Here is a 15021-nt window from a genome sequence, read left to right as displayed (position 1 = left end):
CTCAAATGCCATCCATACCAGCTACCTTATTGTTCTTGAGCTGATGAGCTTGATTGGATCCCATCACCCGCCATGTTGACGTAGTAATTTCTTCTGCTGATCCTCAGTGCCTGCGTTCTCTGCACCATTCAGATGGTCGCGAAAGTGCTATTTCTGCCTTTCGATCTGCTCACGTCCGCCCGTCAAGAGACTCCCATCCTCATCCCTGCATATTTTGGCTCGCGGCACGAAGCCGTTGCGGAATGCTTTGAGCTTCTTGTATACAACTTGTATAGAGCTTCCTTGTTTCTTGACAACAGAACATTTTCTTGTACTCCGCTTTTCCAGGCTGTGTTTAATCCTTCGAAAGAGACAGACTGCTGCTTCCGCTTCCATTTGTATTGTTTAACGTTCTGCCGGGTTCCATGCTGCAGCATGAATGTCTGCGCCTCGTCGAACCACTGGTTCATTTGACTTCCGTTTCACGTACGTGACGGTGCTCTTGATTGCGTCGTTTATGACTGCTTTAACTCATCCGGTAAGGCTGTCTCGAATTTCTGCGCGTATGCAGAGGTGAAAACCGGTCACCATTACCTAGGTCAGTTTCACAGCACCATCTTGATCACGGATATTGCAGTTTAAGTAAGATATCGTTGTTATGGTAGCAGAGCGGACTAGATGTAACATGATCTGGTGATATTTAGGCGCAACTGAGAATGGATTGTGACAGCCGAATCCAAGAGGGGCTCAGAGGGTTTAATTTAAATGAAATTGAAGGTTGGCTAAAGCTTCTGAAATGCAAAAATATGTATGGAAAACCCCGTTGGCTCAACCCATCCGAGAGCCCAGATTTTCCCGGTGGTTTCACGCTGCAATCCACATCACTTAAAATATTCATGATTTCGCGCCAAACTGACCTAGTTGTACCGTGCTGTGCTCCACCCGGTTTCAAGGTCCTTCCCCAAATTAACCACCCGAGATTAATTTGAACTTAATTGGGGAGCCGAATAAAATGGCATTTCCGGGCGGGTCCCATTCTACCCATCAACACTTCTCACCCGCTTTGGGGATCGCTAGTTTGGGGAGGGGGCAAATGAATTTTCGGCACATTCAATCGCTATGGCGGCGGCGTTGGGTGTTTGAATGTTTCCATTCCGAATGGTTGCCACCGTCGTGGCACGAAACTTTTCCCGTCGAAATATAGACATTTTAAGCAAAACAGTTGCGTCGCTATGGCGGTGGCGCCCCGACGGAGATATAGGTAAGATGAGAACGGCGAAGCGACGGAAAGTGATTTTAGCTCGCCGATGGCTGAAATCGGTAATAAAATTATTCAAACTGTTTAGACGTTATTTAGAGCAATTTGACTTTTTATTGGAGTTTGGATTTCTCGGAGTCGTCGACTGGGCAATTTCGTTGTTTCATTCGGATTTTGTCGTTGCTTGGAGGTGATTTGACTCTCGCTTCAAGTGTCAATAAAATTAAGATTTGAGTTAGACTTTTGGTTAGTGTTATCCTGATATTTTTTTTTTGTCGTTAATGGTGGTTTGCCTTGTGATTTAGAGTGAAAATAAAATCAAATGTCTTTTGTTAAATCTCTGTATTCGTTGAATAGTCGACACGTTAATCAAAGAAACGACGTTATGGAAAAAATAGAGTGTGCTTTTCAGCTAAGTATACTATGAGTATTTTCAAAACACAGAACTTTCTTTACCAATTAATCAGTTCTTCATAACTATATTGTGTGGTGCGCAGGAAATACTCTTCGCTCAAGGAAATCATTACGAAAAGATCCTGGACTGACCAAGAATCTAGGCCAAAAGCAGTCAATATAACCCACGCGTTTACCACCTCGGCCATATTGGCTGTTTAGTGAAACATTGAAATCACATTAGAAGATTGAATTCAAAAATATGTACATCTACATCTGGTTGTTGTTGGTTTTCTGCGAAGACCTCTCCACCCCAAACCCCTCTCACTTAACGATTGCCTCTTTGTTTCACCGAAATGGGCGAAACCATCACTCTGACGTAGGTGTCTACACGGAAGATCCCCAATCAAAAAAGTGGAGGATGAAAAACGCAAGTAGCAATAAATTATCCTCCGATAATAACGTGCTTCGACTGCTGCTGCTGCTGCTGCTGATGCTGCTGCTTCTGCAATCGCCACCTCCCTTCGTCGCTCGCACGAATCCCCATGCGGCGGCTCTTGACATCTTAGCTGTGAAAGTAATAAATTTAATATTACACCAAACAAGCGAAGAAGAAAGCCGGTCCCCGGCAAAGGATCAAGGCTTGAGACTTTCCGGCGAGCCGGGCCCAGCCTCTAGCGCTCTGGTAGCCGTGGGTGGGTCAAACGAAGGGCAAGGAGGCGCAACGTCGCCGTCGTCCGTCGGTCGTCGCGCCGTTCGTCGAACAGCATCAGTTTAGTACAAGAAGTCGGTATATAGAAGCGTGGAGGTTATTAAAATTCTTTTCTCCTGGCTGGTACAAAGCGGCAGGTTTATTTGTTTGGTAAGATGAGGCTGCGGTGGGGAGAGGGAAGCTGAACGGACAATACCGGAGGGCGGTCGCTTTTGGCCTCAAGTGGTCCAGGGGGAAAGTCAACACACCGCGCCGGCACCGCTTCGGCCAGCGAGCGAAGTTTGTTTTTCCTCGGTGTTCTCCGAGGACGTTGGTGCAGTTGTGGAAGGGGGTGTCGTAAAAAAAAAAGAATCCAATAATACGAGCTATCGGTTCGGTAATCGTTATACCGGCAATTGAGATGCGCAACCCAGTACCTACACGAAAATAGACTCAAAAGAACGAGACAATTTGGCTATATTGTAAGAATGCTCTTGAAATCGATGAGATATCAAAGTGGTTCATCAAAACGGGCTATGAATAGCTGCGTTGAGTGGCTGTCTTCGGATCTAACGAAGATGGCACTAGAGACTTCAACTGGTGAATGGAAATGTTTTTAGCATCGGATTTTTTTTATCCAACATGTTCCGTAGTGTTTTCAAGAAAAGATCCTATGCTTCGAAAGAATCGCCGCTTGTCGTTGGGGGTCGTCCATTTCATAAGGCATGCAGCTATCGGGCGCAACAACTGTATCTGAGAAAGTGGTTTTGAAATCCTGCGTAAAGAATAATGTATTATGTTTGCAGACAGAAATCAATTTCGCTTAAATGCTCCTCAAGACCAATAGTTTGCTGCTTGCTATAGGGCACTGCACGCCGCTAAGGCTGCAAAGGATTTTTTTCTAAGTTTTTGGCATTACGGCATTATTCCAGGAATTTCTTATATAGTTTCTACAGGACTTCCTCGAAGAATTCATCCAATAATTTCTTCAGGAGCTCCTCTAGCAACTTTGTAAGGAATTTCTCATTGTGTTCTTTATAGGTTTCCCTAACAGGGGAAGGATAACATTTCCACAGGAATTCCTACTGGGAATCCCAGAAAAAAAAAACTTCTGAAAACATTCCAAAAGGATCTGGAGGAATTTCAGAAGGAATCCCTGAAGGAACTTCCAGAAGAATTTCAGAAGGAACTCCTGGAACAATCTTGAAAGGAAATAGAGAAATTTCAAAAGATATTCCGTGAGCAATTCTTGCAGCTTTCGGAGAAATCTTGAATAAACTTCTGGAAGAATCCTAGAAGGAGATATTTGTCGATTGTCAAAAGGATTAATTTCTGGAGAAAGCACAAAAGAAAAAAATGAAAGAATCCCGTGAAGAATTCCTGAAGGAATCCCGGAAATAACTTTTGGGGAATCACGGAAGATTATCTTAACTCCTAATGAAATCTAAGAAAGAAAATCCTGGAGGAATTCCAGAAGCAACTATATGAGGAATCCGTAAAGTCAGGCATTTTGGTGCCGCGGTTCCTGGTGATGTCGCAATTCCAGCAGAGTTTGCTCCTGTCAGGGCCTTTTTTATTCTTCAACCACTTAACCTAATTCACAGCTCTTTTGTCTACTAGGGCACTGCGTGGGCGATTCCAATTGGCAGCTGCACTTGCACTTTGAAGTTTCCCGGTTCGTTAAAGCATATGCTCAGAAGAGGGTCAGATGTCAGCCGCTCTCGGGGGGAAGAGCAACTGACCAAAAATTGCAAGTGCCGGGCTGGGATCAAAGCCATGATCATCCACTTATGAAGTAAACGTGTGACCACTACGCCACGAGTCCCGGCGTCGTCAGGGTCTTCACACGCCCAGGACTTGTGTCTTTGCTCGAAGCACTTGAAGCACGCCTCAGGTGACTCGTAGATGCTGAGCAGGCACCCCGTCTAGTCAACTCCAATCTTGCCGACTGCAGTCGCCTGCGGGGTCCTTCCGCAGACGGACCGCATCTTGGTGCATCTACCTTTAACTGCTGCTTGAGTGCGGCTGCAAGCTCCTTTGCGAAAGTGATCTCGTGCTGTTTTATTTTATTTTTTTTTCTTCATAGAATGAGGAAATCTGTTGGTTGGCAACACCTTAGAAAACCCTCATTCTGCACTACCTGACCTTGCCTCTGCGGAACGCCCGTTAGAGATTACTTCGTAGAGAGGGGGCGTACTTGCGCACTCTCACTGTCAGACGTCAACCAACACATATACAGCTGTTCTCTGAGGGGCCAACTCGACTAACTGTTGGTCGGCCCGCCATTTCCTCTGGAGGTAAAGTACGATTGTGGATACCGTGGCCGACACGGCATTCCACTCGTCTACCCTAGTACACATTCTCTCTACTATGCTATCGTTACCGCATACCTCCCACATGCTCGACCTCTGCTCCGAAAAGCGCGGGCATACGAGAGCGCATGTTCCTCTGTTTCCGCCCTATTTGCACACTCCGAACATGAGGGCGAGTCTGCATGCCCGAACCTGTGCAAGTACCACCTAAAGCACCCATGGCACGACAGGAATAGTGTCAGGTAAAAGTTCACTTTGCCATGGAGCCTACACGTCCACCGGGACACGCTCGGTATGAGCCTGTGTGTCCAGTCCTTCTACCCTTGGTCGAAGAGTTCGAGACTCTCTGTCAGTTCCCCGCGGTGACATTGTACTGTTTTTGGCCTTCCTCGGTGTCGTAAATCAGCACCCTGTTCTGGAAGTAGCTTCCCAGAATACGCCTCAGGCTAGCCGTGACTCCTAAGCGAGTTATGACGCTCTCTATGGCGGCCCAGCTAACACTATTAAAGGCGTTTCTAACGTCTAGCGTGACGATCGCGCTGTACCGTATGCCTCTCCTCTTTTCTGCAGCGCAACTTCGGCCAATCCAGTCACTGACCTAATGGCGTCCACTGTTGATCTACCTTTGCGGAACCCAAACAGCCCCGCGTTGTCCGTCCTCTCGGTGTAAACCAATACTCTCGACAGAATGATCCGTTCTAGGAGTTTCCCGGCCGTGTCTAATAGGCAAATTGGTCTATATGCCGATGGTCTATATGCTTGAGCAATAGAACCAATTCTTGCCTTTTCCACCTATCCGGAAACTCGCCTCTATCCAGGCATCTCTGGATAGCCAATCTGACCAGGGCTAGTTTCGATGACCGCTTTGATAGCCACCGTCGGAATTCAATCCGGGCCCGGGATCTTGTTCAGCTTAAGTGATTTCGCAATTGCGGCTAACTCGTCACTGGGGGAACCTCACTCGGACCGAGATGGTCTTGCAGCGTGGGTGCCCATGATCTTACCTCGTAGCGCGGGAACAACGTTCCCACAATCCTCTGCAGCATCACGGGAGAGCGTTCCGGTGGTGCAGATGTGCCCTTCGTTTTGCACATGACTACCCGGTAGGCATCTCCCCAGGGGGTCTGACAGAAATCATTGAAGCACGCCCGCTTACGCGCCTTGATCTCTCTGTTCAGTGCCAATTTTGCCGCCCTGTACGCTACTTCTCGCTCCACCTTTAACTCATCAATTCGGGCTCTTTGCATCCTTCTCCTTGCCCTGTGGCAAGATGCGCGAAGCTCCGCGATTTCTTGACACCACCAGTATACCAGTCTCGGCATTGCCGCGTCACACCCTCGTCTCAGGGTACCAACTAGACCGTCGCTAGACAGGGAGCCGGTGTGCTGCTCCATGAGCAGTCGCTCCGCAAATGCCGGCTTATCGAAACTCGAGGTTAGCCTTCCTCAATGACTGTCGGGTATCCTCGACTGCTGCCGGCTACCGCCATATTCGATACTGTATCAAAACCGCCAGGTGATATTTATGCGTGTACCCGTTATCAACTCTCCAGTCTGAGCTAGGATTAAGACCCGGGCTCCAGAAGGTCACATCTATGATGGACTCCGCACCGTTCCTGCTATATATCTTATACTGCCGACATTCGCAACCTCAACGTTTAATCCCGCCATAGCCTCGAATAGAGCCTCTCTCGTTCGTAGAGCGACTGCCCCACTCGACCGCCCACGCATTTAAGTCCCCACCAATGACCAAGGGACTCAGTCCTACTAGTGCGCTTTCCAGTGAGCCTAGCATGGACGAGAACTGGTCTATCGGCCACCTGGGTGGGGCATAGCAACTGCAGCAGTAGACCCCGTCGATCTTCGCAATTGCGAAGCCCTCACACGTGTGGAGATTATCTCCTGGACCAGGTACCGACCGGTCGTACAGATCGCCGCTTTCTTAGCCTTATCCGCTACACAGTTACCGTTATTGGGGGGGGATGCGATAGGGGTCCGAAAGTAGTGCAATGTCTGTACTCGACTCCGAGGCGGATTGTTACACGCTGCTGCGCGGCTTCACAGTTATTCAGGTTCAACTGCGTGACCTGCGTCATTTTCGGTCGTTCTGTCCTCTTATGCTTGGGCCTACCCGTCACGTGGCCTTTGTTCGCCGTGCAAATCAGACACTTTGGTGTCGATTTGCACTCCCTGGCGAAGTGGCCTTCTACTCCACACCTTCTGTGTAGTTTAATCCTATCAGGGCCTTTTCATGGCCACGACTTGTGACCTCGCTCAAAGCACATGAAGCACACTTCCGGCGGCTCACAGATACTGAGCGGACACTCTGACCAGCCAACTTCTAGCATGCCCTTTGCAGCCCTTTTATTCATCCACTTCGTTATTGGAAACCTTCTTCAGCGGCAACACAATGTCCGGTTCCTGCAACGGTTTTCTTGATTTTAGGATCGTTACTCCGGCTGACGATTTTCCATTTCCCAGTTCGATGAAGTGGGCATCGCGGCAAATGCAAGGAATAATGGTCAGCTGATCCGTCTAAGGATCAATGAATCTGTAAACCTTTTGTGCACGTACACCCGGCATCCAAAAACCTGGAGATTGCTCAAGTCCGGCTTCCAGCTCCTCCACATTCGCACCATTCGTAAACCAAACGTAGCTCATTTTGATCCCGGAAGCCAGTTGGTCGTTGATGATCCGCTCGGCTGCAACCTGTAATCGAGCCTCCTGTGCCACTGGTGCTGACAGTCCACTTTGTGCAGCTCTTCCGATGCAACCGACGTGTCGACTTTCCGTCACCACTACATTGCCCTCTGTGTCAATAATCGATGTTGAACCTATCAATTTCCTATCCCTTGTACTGGCCTGGGACGGGACGTGAGAGCTCATTGGTACAAGCCCTCTTATTCTTTTTGTTACTGTTCATACGGGGGTTGCTCTAGTGTTGCCAACACTTTTCATATGCAAATCAATCAAAACTTTTTGACTAGTTTTATTTAGCATTCTACTTCAAAAAAAGTTATTATAGTACAAGATAGAGATTGTCGCTAGTGTATCCATTGTTCTGGCATCGGAACATCTCAGGTACATATCTGTCAAAGCAAAATGTGGATGCCTCGAAATCACTACACTGATTATGATGATCATCGACGACAATCAGCACGATTTGCATAGGGATCCCTAGTGCCTCACATTTGCCTTTCAATGTTTCTATTCCAACAGTTGGTTATACCCTAACATGCTTTTTCTCACAAACGCATTTCAAGTTTCTTGAAACTAAATAAGCAAATTTTCCGTTAAACAACAAAACAGAAAATTCCATTGACAATACTCGGTTAAGATTACCAAAAGTATTGATTTCAGTATAACAAATTTACAAGATTTCGATACTCAGTATGAAAACTGAAATATCCCATTTCAGATGTTTTCACATGTTTGCCTTTCATCACCACCAGCTGATGGCGTAAACAAATCATTTGACAGATGTGGCCCTGGGATGTTGCGGACAGTGACGACAGCGACAATCTTCATCTTGTACTATAATATCTTTTACTTCAAAGAATGAGTTTGAAAACAATCTGATCTTCCTCGTTTGGATCTCACACACACAGACTTCCATCCCTTGCCGGCAAACCTTCGGATTCTTCGAAAATTAGTAAAAATGAAGCCCAGAATGATACACATCACTGCGCCCATAATGTATCGTTTTGCACTTCATTTCACCATGTCAAGTTCCGGATAAAAACAGCACAGAAAGTGAGAAAAGCGATTAATGTTGTTAGTTATTAATTATCAATCATACGAGGTTTAAAAAACCCGTGATTACTAGCAACACGGCTAACTCAACAACAGAGTGCCCTCTTGTAAACGAACGTAACGCGGCGCAACGCTGCTTTTGTCAAATCGATCAATCAGAAGTGGTCTTTCTTGACAGGCAAATGGTTTCGTATTTGCACTAGCACCTGACGGGTCCCGTCCCAGGTACTGGCAATCCCATCGGTTGACCCCTTGACAGTGCGCTGTCATCCACCGGAAATCAATCACATTGTTTGTCACCGTATATGGACATTAGCATTGTGACAGCAGTAGAGTCATGTCAAACACACAAGACTATGGTGGTACTATCTGTTCATTTCACAGCGGCCGTTTTAGTTATTTTAGTGATTCATTGCCGAATTCACGATAGCCAGCTCGAATACATGCAGGAAAAACTGACGCCGAAGGCGACCTGGCTTGCACTGCAGAGAATTTTCGAGCGCAAGAACATCGTCACGATGCGACTACACCTAAAAAGAAGCTGTTGTCATTGGAGGAAAAGAATCGCAATGTGCGACAAGTGAATTAAGATTCGGGAAGCAACCAGCTTTAGATTCCGCGACTGAAAGCCGACGACGAGAGTGCTCAAGGTGATCAGCCAGAAGAAGATTCAGAAGTCGGCGAAACCGAGCAGGATGATTTCGATAGTGCCGACGACCAGTGGGACCAGCCTGTTGTGAAAGACGAAGAAGCTGATGAAGGACGAAGGCCTCAACGGCGGATGCTGCTAGTTTCATCGATGAAACTACATGAGATTATTTCATGTTTCGCTGGCTGAAATGAGATAGCGAGAGGATTGTCCGCAATGGGAGCAAGCTGTTCGCAAGGAAATACACTCATTAACCAAGAACGATACCTGGACGATGACAAAGCTACCAGAAGGAAGGAAACCGACTTTCTGTGAATGGTAGTTTAAAGTAAAACGATCCAATGATGATCAAGCTGATTGCAACAAAGCGCGCCGGTTGCCAAACTGGACACCGTAAGATCAGTTTTGGCTGTAGAGAACCAGAAGAGATGACACATTCACCAAATAGATGTGCGCACTGAGTTTCTGAATGGGAAGATTACCAATGAAATCTATATGACGCCTCCAGAGGTATACAAGAACAAGAACGGTTTGATATGTCATCCTAATCGTGCCCTCTATGAGTTATAATGGTGATCAAGAGCTAGAATAAGCGGTTCGATCAGTTGATGAAGGAGCTGGGGTACAGAAGGAGCTCTAACGATCCGTGCTTGTATGTTAAGGGATTCGGCCGTACATTGATAGTCCTCATCTTGTACGTCGATTATATCCTTGTTGCATCTCCAAATCTAGCGCTGGTGGAGCAGGTGAAACGTCGTTTCGTCGAGGATTTTGAAATGTCAGTTGTTGGCGAGGTGATGAACTTCCTGTGAATGAAGGTGCATCGTGACATAGAAGAACGAACACTCAAAATCAGCCAGTGGGAAAATCTACTTTGTCGATTCAACATGCGGGATTGCAAGCCCTTTTCGACGGCGAGAGAAACTGCGTCTTGAACAAGGAAACCAGGAGAACAGACGGATGAACCCTATCGTGAACTGGTCGGGTGTTTGATGCACGTAGGGTTCACAGCAAATTATTATAGCCAGTTCCAGAGGTGCCGAACAGAACAACACTAGATTCATCTGAAGAGAGTATTTGACCTCGGACTGGTCTATAAAGGAAACGACGGCGCTCCGCCGTTAGAAGTTTACCATAGATGTAGACTGGGCGATCGATTTCATAGACAGAAATTCGTTGTCCGGATCCGTTTTTTCGGATTTTAGCGAATACCGTCTTTTGGCTGACCCGGAAACAGTCGATAATTTCTCTGCCTTCCACCGAGGCAGAACTTATTTCGTTGAGTACAGCTGTTTGCCAAGGAACGTAGTAAATGCGAGTGATGGAAAAAATTGGGAATCCGAATGAGCAGTCCAATTAAGTACTTCGAGGACAACCAATCAACGTTCCTATTGCAGTAGATGAAGAACGTGAAGAAGGTCAATTGAAACACGTCGATGTGAAACATATGTTCGCGCGGAAGAGATTCAACAAGGACGTGGTTTTCTGGAGTACGTGCTGACGGCCGAGCAGCTGGTCGATGTGATGACCGAAAATTTGCAACATCCAGGCTATCTTGGAGATGTTTTTCGACATCACCGTTACTGGACAGATCGGTGGAGGAAAATCTGTCTCGTTGACTTTACGCTGCATGTTGTTTAATGGTTGACTCGCATGGTCATTTCCTCCAAATGCAGTGCTGAATAGCGTTAGGCTTAAACGCTATCCTCTGCAATCGTCGCTCGAATACTGTAAGAAAGTGCTTGCAAGTTCTCTTCGAACATGGTCGAAGTCTCACGTCGGTATAGAACCACTGGGCGTATCAGTGTTCCGTTTTATGAACGCAGTTTCTGCTGTAAGTCATAGTTAGACACGATTTCCCCTAATGATGCATCTTCACTGATATAGTTCATGCTGCACTGACACCTGAAAATCCGAATCAATATCCGAATACCATCAGTAGTATAATCTAATTCAAAACAATCTAGAGAAAGACATACACTGCAGTGTACTGGTTGGCACAGTGTTAGACTCAATACACGTACACTCCCGTTCAAAAGTTTGGGGTCACCCCCTTAAAAACATGTCATTTTTTTAGGCTCATATCTCCGCCAATTTGCGTCCGATTTCAAAACCCTAGGTTTCATTCAAAAGATAATAAGTCAAAGAAACTTTGAACATGATTTAAAAAAACTTTTTCAAAAAAAATTGTTTGTAAACTCAACCCAAAGTTGCCAAATTTTCTAAAAAATGAATATAAAAATTTACGGCAGTGTCGCTGGAAGTTGGGTCAACCAAATTTTGAGATGAGAGCGGTAATATGACCCATTTTCTATTAGCTTTCAACTGCTTCTTACAGAACTTAGCTAAAAAATCTAGAAAAAAAGTTATTAAGTAAATTAATCCTTGATGTCATCGACCAAAAGTTTGGGGTCACCCCTCAATATGAATATCGGCCAAAAGTTTCGCACCCCTGGAGGGGGTGGGAATTGAACCCATGACCTTCTGATTAACAGTCAGAAGCCTAACCACTACGCTAGATCCCCCCCCCCCCTAAGAAAGGGTCAAATCTGAGAGAGAGGAAACAGCTCACTGACAGCCACGATGTTTACATGTCTTCTTCTTACTTATTTTTACAACTTTTAGCGCCGCACAATGGTTTGAAAAAATATTATTGGTCAAAAATGAATTGCATATTGAGTTCGTTGCGACAGAGCATGGAAAATAAATGGATTAGTTGAGCTGGTCGTGGGAAACTGATCATTATTATTTTATCTTTTTTAAATACAACAAACGGAGCAAAATTTTGATAAGATCTTTTGGATATTTGGCCACTCCACACCATCAATGTGCGATTTCCAGCTCGGTTCGCGGTGACAGTTTGTGACAGGTCCTCCTTGACATTAAGTAGCACGCAATCGAAGCCAGCTGTCTCCTCTCTCTCAGGGTCAAATCAATGTCATCTGACACCGTTTTAGTTATTCTAGTGATTCATTGCCGAATTCACGATAGCCAGCTCGAATACATTCAGGAAAAACCGACGCCGAAGGCGACCTGGTTTACACTGATATATGTTGCCCTTTACTGGCATTTACCAGATTTTGCTGGTACGTCATAAACGTACACAAAAACTTGTAGTTAGAAGACACAGAATGTTGCTAATTGACAAATTGAGGGATGAATTTTTGAAAAAAAAAAATTCATGTTCTGGTGGGATTCGAACCCACGACCCCGTATTCGCTAGACCGGTGCTTTAACCAACTAAGCCACAGAACAGGTGATAATTCTGCGGAATAGAAAGCCAAACTGAACCCGAGCCCTCACCATGAACATTCACTTTTTCAAGAACCATCTCTCTTTCGGCTTAGATGTCAATCCACAACACAGCCTCGTTTGTGCCCAACAACTACAAGTGAGAGCGTATTATTTTCATTTGTAGCCGAGACTTACTCTCGCACTCCGCATACCTAGCCACCAAGCAGTCTGTTTGCTGGTGTCTAATTCAGTATGCGTCGAGAGCTCGGCACGGTCGCACGCTCCACGACCAACTGCGCCGATGACGCAAGGTAGGGTACACTGATATATGTTGCCCTTTACTGGCATTTACCAGATTTTGCTGGTACCGTAAAACGGGGTATCTTTGATAATGCGGGTAACTTTGATAGTGCGACAGGCATTGTGTTATTTATCTTATAACTATGATTCCTTCAACCAGTTAAGAAAAAAGGAAACGTAAATCAACCCTACACTCTTAAAAAATTAGGAATTTACGCGTGACGTAAACCATCAACGTACGTAAACATTTCATGACTGAATGGCAAATTAGACTCAATTTTACATCCATCATGTAAGTTCGAGTTGGTTGCACAAGATGTCAACAAACCTATCTGACCAGATAGGTAGAAACAGTTCTACATTTATCGCTTGTCTCATAATTCGGTGATGCAGCCGAGAGGTATAGTACGTGCTTGTCAATCAGCGGACCAGAGTTCGATTCCAGTTCATTATTTTACTTACATATGTTAAATCTCCCGCTTCTACTCTAGCGATTGCTAGCTCGACTTTATTTGTGATAGCAGACGTAAATTTGTGTCAAACGGGCCGCTCCTTTTATGTGCATCCAAGTGAACATAAAATGACATAATTTTTTCTAAGAGTGTATACATATGAAAGTTCATCTTAGACGTATTTTCATTCAAATCTAGTTTATATACAACTTTTTAGACAAAAAATAAAAATTGTGGATATTTTTGTCATTTATCAACCCCTTCAAACAATCTGCTATACGACTTCGTTACAACAGTTTTTTTCAATGAATGGACTTTTATTCTCGATGGATTCATCATAGTAGATTCCAAATCTGACCTTGAATCTGTTAACGAAGTGTGGTTTTACGAAATGGAAGAAATTTTGTAAATTGGGATATTAATCTCCATACATTGATAAACGCCTAAAAGTATGCAATGCCCTTGTAATTTCATGTAGATAAATCAGTGTTGTTCAAAATTTGTTAATAAAACATTAAAAAATTACCCAAAAAAGAAAACTGACCATGAATAGCATGTAATCATATGTTGATGTACCGTTAAGCATTTATTATTACAAAGATAATGATTTTTGATAGCTAAATTTATTGTATTTTGCACCCAATACTCCACAATCTTATTTTTATGTGTAGAATTTAGTAAAAATTCAATGTTTTGATATAAAAATTCTATCTAATATATTCCACAAGCCTTCTCTCATCATGCTCATCCTAAGATTTTAATCTGTGATATTTTTTTTGAGATTTGTTGTGTTTTTATGGCATTATCAAAGTTACCCCAAAATGAAAATCTGATTTTCGGTTTTATGAAAAACTAAAAGTTATCCAAAGTATTTCAGATTGTCAAATCTTTTAATTGCAATTGATAACTGATACTCCAGTACTTATTTTAAAAATATAAAACTTGGGACAATACTGTTACATGTAAAAATATTGAGAAAATTCGCTGAAAAACTATCAAAGTTACCCCATTTTACTATGTCATAAACATACAGATTCTGTATGTTTATGACATACCAGCAAAATCTGTCTCGTTTACTTGCTTAACGGTTAACTCGCATGGTCTGACACCAACTTACAAACTTAGGGAGGCTACGGGTTCTGCAATGGCATTTCCTCCAAATGCAGTGCTGTATTGCTTGTAGGCTTAAATGCTATTCTCTGCAATCGTCTGCTAGAATACTTTAAGTACTTGCAAGTTCTATTTGAATATGATCGAAGTCTCATGTCGGTAGGAAACCACCGGGCTCATCGGTGTTCCATTATATGACCGCAGTTTCTGCTGTAACTTTTTGGATTCGATTTTGATAGATTTTAGCTTGAAAATGGCTTTTCCAGTCTTGACAAAAATCAAATACAGCTATTTAATCTTGTCCGACGTTTCGGTCTCATTTAGGACCTTCTGCTGTAAGTCATAGTTAGACACAATTTCCACTAATGACGCATCTTCGCTGATATAGTTCATGCTGCACTGACACCTGAAAATCTGAATACAATCAGTAGTATAATCTAATTCAAAACAATCTAGAGAAAGGCATACACTGCAGTGTACTGGTTAGCACAGTGTTAGACTCAATACACGTATGTATATCACTCCATTCAAATCACGGTAGTTTCTATCCACTGGTATGGAATTCTAGTAAATCACAAATACAAACTATTACATCCTAAATCAATAAAAACCTTGAATCGAACAAACCTCTGATGTAACAGCATACCGAAGGGACTCCCAAACATAACATCAACAAAAATAGTGCTCCGATGGAAAAACATTCCAACAAACCAAACCGACGGACACGGTGATCTAATTCAATTTCCATTTCCCCATTCTTTCCTACGAGCACAAAGCGGAACAAAACATCAACCATCGTGCTCCATTGACAAGCCCGAGCCTGAACCCGCCGCGCCGCCGGACCGATTCAAGGTGGAAAAACTCCCCATATCGGTTGGTAGTTGGAATGGG

The 15021-nt window shown here is 44.3% G+C and overlaps 1 long non-coding RNA gene and 1 other non-coding gene across 3 annotated transcripts in view; one reads left to right on the top strand and one right to left on the bottom strand.

The window, feature by feature from the left end:
- Nucleotides 1–15021, top strand: part of LOC134285204 (uncharacterized) — a 476414-nt gene that overhangs the window by 222522 nt on the left and 238871 nt on the right. The gene's annotated exons all lie outside the window — the stretch shown is intronic.
- Nucleotides 11488–11562, bottom strand: Trnan-guu (transfer RNA asparagine (anticodon GUU)). The gene has a single exon. It is a non-coding gene; the product is annotated as a tRNA-Asn (tRNA).

Source organism: Aedes albopictus, chromosome 1, assembly GCF_035046485.1.
Source record: "Aedes albopictus strain Foshan chromosome 1, AalbF5, whole genome shotgun sequence".
NCBI lineage: Eukaryota > Metazoa > Arthropoda > Insecta > Diptera > Culicidae > Aedes > Aedes albopictus.
Note: the sequence above shows the minus strand (reverse complement) of the source record. Positions and strands in the feature narration are given on the sequence as shown.